Here is an 8,294-nt window from a genome sequence, read left to right as displayed (position 1 = left end):
AAAATGATAATTTTATTATTATTGGCAATTCTCGCCCAGCTCGAGGCGGGAAACTTTTCCCGCCTGGCAAAAAATTCCCGAAATTTTGGGATCGGGAGCTCCTCCCCGAGAGCCGAAAATTCCCAGGAAGGGCGAGATTTGTCCCAAAAAAATTTAAATTTGGGATCCTCCAGGGCATTCCCGCCTCTGGGATCCGAGGGAGGGTTGGGGCCGGGAATTTCTGGGAATTCCCAAAAAAAAAATCCCAAAATCGAGGCGAGAGCCCCCAAAAATCTGCGGAGCTTTTGGGGTGAAACTCGGAGGTTTTGGTCTCAGCGGATTAAAAAAATTTAAAAAAAAAATTAAAAAAAAAAAAAAAAAAAAGGAAAGAAAAGAAGCAAAAAAAAGAAAATAAGAAAAAAATAAGAAAAAAGGAAAAAAAGAAGAAAGGGTTGGGAATCTCCCGGGATTTTCCCGGTTTTTCCCTCTGGATTTAATCCAAGGAAATTCCAAGGAAAAATAAAAATAAAAATAAAAATAAAAATAAAAATAAAAATAAAAATAAAAATAAAAATAAAAATAAAAATAAAAAGAAAAAGAAAAAGAAAAAGAAAAAGAAAAAGAAAAAGAAAAAGAAAAAGAAAAAGAAAAAGAAAAAGAAAAAAAATAAAAATAAAAATAAAAATAAAAAGAAAAAGAAAAAGAAAAAGAAAAAGAAAAAGAAAAAGAAAAAGAAAAAGAAAAATAAAAATAAAAATAAAAATAAAAATAAAAATAAAAATAAAAATAAAAATAAAAATAAAAATAAAAATAAAAATAAAAATAAGGAATTTTGCCTTGGGAAAACCTCACCTCGCGCTGCCTTTATTTATTTTCTCTCTTTTTTCACCAATTCCACCCGAAAATTTTGGTTTTTCAGCAGCTCCTTGGAGCCCCCCGTGGGTTTTTTGTTCAGATTTTCAATTTTTTTAATTATAAAAAGCAGGAAAAGCAGGAAAAGACAGCGAGGAACGGCTTTTCCAGAGGGAAATATCAAATTTTTATCTCAAATCGAGAGATCGGCACCAAAAAAAGGCTGCAAAAATCCAGCCCTGCCCTCGCCACTTTTATTAAAAAATTCCGAATTCCCATTTCTGGCCAGGCTGGAAAATCGGCCCCACCCAAACCCCGCCTTTCCTGAGGAATTCCCCAATTCCAGGGTGGAAAAAATCTCCAAAAATTAAAAATAAACGGCTTTAAATCATTTTTATTTCTCTCTGCCTCGAAAAATGAGGGGAAATTTTAATTTTTCAGCTGTTTTTCCTCCGAGTCCCACCTGCCACACCTGAAAATTTTGGATTTGGAGCCCGGCTCCCGATTTCCGCCTTTTTCACCCCAATTTAGGTGTCAAGGGCGAGGATGGGAGAAAATCGCGTTTAAAATGAGTTTTTAATTGCGTTTCCTGCCGGAGGAGCGCGGATAATTCAGATTTAATTCAGATTTAATTCACATTGAATTCACATTGAATTCACATTGAATTCACATTTAATTCACATTTAATTCGCATTTAATTCACATTGAATTCACATTGAATTCACATTGAATTCACATTGAATTCACATTGAATTCACATTGAATTCACATTTAATTCACATTGAATTCACATTTAATTCACATTTAAGCCGCTCCCAGCGGCCGGGGAGGTTTAAAAGTGCCCGAATTCCAGGGAAATGCGGATTTTTGGGATTTTTGGGATTTTTTGGGGGGATAAAATGGATTTGGGGCGGTGCTGATGGAGCTGGGACACCCCCGAGTCCTCTTCCTGCAGATCCCGGCCTGAAAAATGGGGAAAAAATGGGGAAAAATGGGGAAAAATAGAGAAAAATGGGGAAAAAAATGGGGAAAATGGGGAAAAGGATGGGAAAAATGGGGAAAAATGGGGGAAAATGGGGGAAAAAAATGGGAAAAATGGGAAAAATGGGGAAAAAAATGGGGGAAAATGGGGAAAAAATGGGGAAAAATGAGGAAAAATGGGGGAAAAATGGGAAAAATGGGGAAAAATGGGGGAAAATGGGAAAAATGGGGAAAAATGGGAAAAATGGGGAAAAATGGGAAAAATGGGGAAAATGGGGAAAAATGGGGAAAAATGAGGAAAAATGGGGAAAGATGGGGAAAAATGGGGGGAAAAAGGGGAAAAATGGGGGAAAATGGGGAAAAATGAGGAAAAATGGGGAAAAATGAGGAAAAATGGGGGAAAAAAATGGGAAAATGGGGAAAAGGATGGGGGAAATGGGGGGAAAAATTGGGGGAAGATGGGAAAATGGGGAGAAAAATGGGAAAATGGGGAAAAGGACTGGGAAAAATAGGGAAAAAATAGGAAAAATTGTGGGGGAAAATGAGGAAAAAATGGGATTTTCCCCCTGAGCATCACCGTCTTTAGCAGTTTCCCAGAGGATAAATCATTGCCTGATGGAAAAAATCGGGTTTTCCCCTTCCCACTATTTTTTAAAAAATATTTTTTCCCCAGTGTCTCCCTCCTTTAAGGGAAAAGCAAAAATATTTATTATTATTATTATTATTATTATTATTATTATTATTATTATTATATTAAATAATTATATTTATATTTAATATATTTAATGATTATATTTAATATATTTAAAACAATAATAGTAATAATAAAGATAATAAATATAATAAATATAATAAAAATATAATAATAATAATAATAATAATAATAATAATAATAATAATAATAATAATAATAATAATAATAATAATAATAATAATAATAATAATAATCCACACCCAAAAAAACCCTACCCTAAAAAAGCAAACAAAAATCCCCCAAAACGCCCCCAAGCCCCCCAAACAAACAAAAAAAGCCCCCAAAAACTCAATAAAATTTTATTTCTTCACATTTAATTTCTCCTAAACAATGAGATTCCCCTCCCGGGGTTATTTTCGGAGCGGATTTTGGGCAGGAAAAGGCGATTTTTGGGCCGAATTCCCGCTTTTCCCTCCGTTTCTCCCGGTTTTTTATGGATTTGGCGGAGAAGTGGAGGCAGCTCCTTGATGGAGGAGGAGCCGCGCTCTAAATCCGCCCCCGCTGATGGAAATTATTTTAATCGGGCGCTTTTTATGATGGATCGGGAATTTCTGGAGTCCCGAGCCGGGCTGGGAGAGTCCACTGGGGAGGATGAAATGATTAAAAGGCTTCTAGGGGAGATTTTATTTTATTTTATTTTATTTTATTTTATTTTATTTTATTTTATTTTATTTTATTTTATTTTATTTTATTTTATTTTATTTTATTTTATTTTATTTTATTTTATTTTATTTTATTTTGTTTTGTTTTGTTTTATTTTAATTTTTGTTTTATTTTATTTTAATTTTTTATTGTTTTTCTATTTTTATTTTTATTTATTTTCTAAATTTTTATTTTATTTTTTTATTGTATGTTATATTTTGTATGATTTTCCTTTTTCCTTTTTCCTTTTTCCTTTTTCCTTTTTCCTTTTTCCTTTTTCCTTTTTCCTTTTCCTTTTCCTTTTCCTTTTCCTTTTCCCTTTCCCTTTTTTCCCTCTCCTATTTCCCCCTCTCCTTTATTTTTCCTTCCCCAAATTTCAGACCCAGCTCTGTGCAAACCCCTCCGATTTTCCCATTTTTGCCCCTAAATTCCGATTTTGGGGCAGATTCGGGAGCGGTGATGGGACAAAGATCCCGGGAATTTTTTTCCCGGGAAGTTTTTCCCGATCCCGCAATTCCCGCTCTGGGTTAGACCCAATTTTAATGAATTTTTCCTCATTTGTTTCTTCATTTCTCTGCTCCTGCTCATTTTGCACAAGATCACAGAAATTCCCTCCCGCTTTCCGCCAGCTGGGCCAAAACCCCAGCAGAAAAATGAGATTTATTTAAATTTTTTCCTCCTGCATTCCTGAATTATTCTGCTTTTTGTAAAAAGCAGAATAATTCCCTGTGATGTGGCCACTTCAGAGGGCCGGGGCGGGGTTGGAACATTCCCGGGACATTTCCTCATCCTCAACATCAAAAAAAAATCGGAATTTTTTCTGTCCGTGCCACCCGGCAGCCGGAGAGGGCTGCGAAACTTCTGCCGTGTTAGCGCAAAAGGGAATTTTAATAAAAAAACCAAGGCGGCCAGAGAGATAAAAAATTCTCCTTGATCTGCTGAGAGGGAGGAATTCACAGAGCAGCGGATCAAAGGCAGCAGAAAAACCCCAAAACCGCTCGAAATTTGGAGTGAATTCTTTTCTTCTCCTCCTCCCCATCCTCAAACCTTCCCCTCCTGCTCCTGGGGCCAAAAAAAAAAAAAAAAAAGAAATGAAACGAAATTAAATGAAATATTAATACAATACAAATAAAATAAAATAAAATAAAGAAATGAAATTAAATTAAATAGTAATAAAAATACAATAAAATAATGAAATGAAATTAAATATTAATACAAATAAAATAAAATAAAATAAAATAAAATAAAATAAAATAAAATAAAATAAAATAAAATAAAATAAAATAAAATGAAATAAAATAAAATAAAATAAAATAAAATAAAATAAAATAAATTATTTCCCTCCATAAATAATTGTCAGAAATTCCGCTGTGAGCCTTTTTTTTTTGAAAAAAGCAATAATAATAATAGCAATAATAACAATAACAACAATAACAACAATAACAACAATAACAACAATAATAATAATATTAAAAATAAAAATAAAAAATAAAAATAAAAATTAAAATTAAAATTAAAATTAAAATTAAAATTAAAATTAAAATTTAAATTTAAATTTAAATTTAAATTTAAATTTAAATTTAAAAAATAATAAAAAATAGAAATAAAAATAGAAATAAAAATATTAAAAAACAAAAACAAAAACAAAAACAAAAACAAAAGTAAAAATAAAAATAAAAATAAAAATAAAAATAAAAATAAAAATACATAAAAATAAAAATAAAAATAAAAATAAAAATAAAAATAAAAATAAAAATAAAAATAAAAATAAAAATAAAAATAAAAATAAAAATAAAAATAAAAATAAAAATAAAAATAAAAATAAAAATAAAAATAAAAATAAAAATAAAAATAAAAATAAAAATAAAAATAAATTATCTCCCATCCCATTTTGTGGCAGGCTCTCTGTCAGTGTTTGAAATGCGAGGCGCTCACGGCTCCTCTCCCCGGCACTCGGGGTTATCGCAGTGTAAACACTCCTGAGAGGAGCAGATAAAGTTCAAATCGCGCTCCCGGCCCGCTTTCACCCGGGCTTTATCCCGGGCTTTATCCCGGTTTCACCCGGGCTTTATCCCGGTTTCACCCGGATTTTATCCCACTTTCCCCCGGGTTTTATCCCGCTTTCCCCCGGGTTTTATCCCGGTTTCACCCGGGTTTTATCCCGGTTTCCCCCAGGCTTTATCCCGCTTTCCCCCCGGCTTTATCCCGGTTTCACCCGGGCTTTATCCCGGTTTCCCCCGGGTTTTATCCCGGTTTCACCTGGGTTTTATCCCGCTTTCACCCGGGTTTTATCCCGGTTTCCCCCGGGCTTTATCCCGGTTTCACCTGGGCTTTATCCCGCTTTCCCCCGGGCTTTATCCCGCTTTCCCCCGGGCTTTATCCCGCTTTCCCCCGGGCTTTATCCCGGTTTCCCCCGGGCTTTATCCCGCTTTCCCCCGGGCTTTATCCCGCTTTCACCCGGGCTTTATCCCGCTTTCCCCCGGGCTTTGGCAGGCCGAGCAGCGCTCCTAACTGCCCCGAGATAAACCCGGGCTTATCCCGGGTCCAGAGCGCCGGGATCGCCTCGTGTTCGCTTCTTATTTTTGGTTAAGAGCGACAAGAAGCGATGTGGGTTTTTAATTTGTGTTTTAGTGGTTTTTTGATGTTTTTGGGGGGGTTTTTGGGGTTTTTTTCCCCTAAAAAAGAGGTTTTAAATGTAAATTTGGGGATTGAAAACTGCGCGGGAGCTGCTTGGGGGTTTCCAGTAGGGAATTGAGGTAAAAAACCGAATTTTCAGCACGGAGTGAAGGAAAAATGAGAAGAAAAACCAAGAATTTGTGGTTTTTAGAAGGAATTGTCAAATAATGGCAATTCTCAGAAGGGTTTCTGTGCAGAAAGGAAACGTCTCAGCCCAGAGGCCAAAATCTCCTGTCCAGGCCAGGTGAAACAGAGCTAAAAACGCCCCAAAATCTTTTCAGATGAGGCAGGGAGAGAAAGCAGCTCCCAGAAACTGCGGGAGAGGGGCTGGGTTAGAAAAGGACAAAAAAAGGGAAATTTTAAATCTTATTTAAGTGTTGGAAGGGCCATGGAAGGTTCTGGAGGGCTCGGGGGGACTGGAGGAGTTTTTCCAGCTGGTTCTGGGTCACGGAAGCCGCAGGAATTGGCCCATGAAGGCTTTTTTGGGTGAAAATCGAGGAAATTTGGATCAATTTGTGCCCTGGGCAGGGCTCGCTGTGTCCCGGGTGGGGTTTGGAGCAGCAGCCCCCGGGGCCGGGCTGGATTTGAGCTCCTGGAATTGTGCGGAGGGAGAAGAGGAGGAGGTGGGGAGAGCCCAGAGGAGGAAAGAGCAGAAAACTCCCCAAAAAAATCGCTTTTCCTGAGGAATTCCGGCATTCCAGGGGGGAAATCCAGTCCAGCTCTGCCTGGAGAAGGTCTGGACAGGGGAATGAGCCTCGGGATTTCACTGGGCAGAGGAGGAGATCAGAAATCTCAAAAAAAACCCGCCTTTCCTAAGAATTCCTGAGGAATTCCGGCATTCCAGGGGGAAAAAAAATCCAGTCCAGCTCTCCCTGGGGAGGGGAATGACCCTCGGGATTTCACTGACCAGAGGAGGAGATAAGAAACCTCCCAAAAACCCGCTTTTCCTGAGGAATTCTGGCATTCCAGGGGGAAAAATCCTGTCCAATTCTGCCTGGAGAGGGGAATGACTCTCGGGATTTCACTGGGCGGAGGATGAAAGAGCAGAAACCTCCCAAAAACCACTTTTCTCTGAGGAATTCCGGCATTCCAGGGGGAAAAAATCCAGTCCAGCTCTGTCTGGAGAAGGTCTGGACAGGAGAATGACCCTCGGGATTTCACTGACCAGAGGAAAGGTCTGGACAGGGGAATGACCCTCGGGATTTCACTGACCAGAGGAAAGGTCTGGACAGGGGAGTGACCCTCGGGATTTCACTGACCAGAGGAAAGGTCTGGACAGGGGAATGACCCTCGGGATTTCACTGACCAGAGGAAAGGTCTGGTTTGAGGAGTGACCCTCGGGATTTCACTCCCAGGTCCCTGCTGGCTCCGAAGCGTTTCTGGAGCAGCTTTTCCCACGGACTGACCCGGGGGGAGCAGAGGGCTGGGACCACCCAGGCTCCGGGGCTGCCCCGGCCCGGGGAGCGGCGGGGAGCGGGCCCGGAGCTGCCCCGGAGCCCGAGGGGGGGACCCTGACCCCAACCCGCCTCCTCCCCACTCTTTATTTTTTATTTTTCCTTTTCCCCCCAATTTTCCCTCATTTTTCCCCCAGCACCGTGGGCAGGAGGGGCTGCGGCTGCCGGCGCTCTGTGCCTCAGGGTGAAGTGGTTCTTGTGTCCCGGGCAGCCAGAGATATCCAAAGGGGGGATTTTCCCTTCTTTCCCCATTTTTCCACTTTAACCCCTTTTTTTCTCCTTGCAGGAGCCGATCCCCAGGCGAGGCCGATCACAGCCCGGGTGTTAAATCACGGTTTAAATTAAATCACGGGTATCAAATCACGGTTTCAGCGAGTGAGTCGTGATTTCCACCAGTTCCTTACAAACCACAACCCTGGCGCTTCCCCGCTGCCCCGAACCCCGGCAGAGCCGCCCCCTGCAGCAAACCCTCCTCTCTTTCTGCCTCAGAAATCTCCAGCCCCAAAAATTCCCCCCACCCCCGTGAGGGATTTTTTTTAAATTATTTTTTAATTTTTTTTATCTCTGGCATTTGTGTTCTCCCCGCCCCCTCTCGCAGGTGGGGAGAAAAAAGCCAAATAAACATTATCCAATGTTTAATGTAGAGGCTGCGGAGCGCTCGGGGACTGTTTAGATATCGAGTGTTCCCCTGCCAGCGCCGCTGAGCGATGGCCACGGCCCCGCCGCCACCTTTGGCCAGCGCTGCCCTCGGGGGGCTCAGCCCGGGGGGCTCAGCCCGGGGGGCTCGAGGGGCTCAGCCCGGGGGGCTCGGGGGGCTCAGCCCGGGGGGCTCAGCCTGGGGAGCTCAGCCTGGGGTCTCTCGGGAGGCTCAGCCCGGGGGGCTCGGGGGACTCAGCCCGGGGAGCTCAGCCCGGGGGTCTCAGCCCGGCCCCGCCCGGGGGGCTCAGCCTGGGGTA

The sequence above is a fragment of the Prinia subflava genome, unplaced genomic scaffold, assembly GCF_021018805.1.
Source record: "Prinia subflava isolate CZ2003 ecotype Zambia unplaced genomic scaffold, Cam_Psub_1.2 scaffold_60_NEW, whole genome shotgun sequence".
Classification (NCBI taxonomy): Eukaryota; Metazoa; Chordata; class Aves; order Passeriformes; family Cisticolidae; genus Prinia; species Prinia subflava.
The sequence above is the reverse complement of the archived record's forward strand: the minus strand, read 5'-3'. Positions refer to the sequence as shown.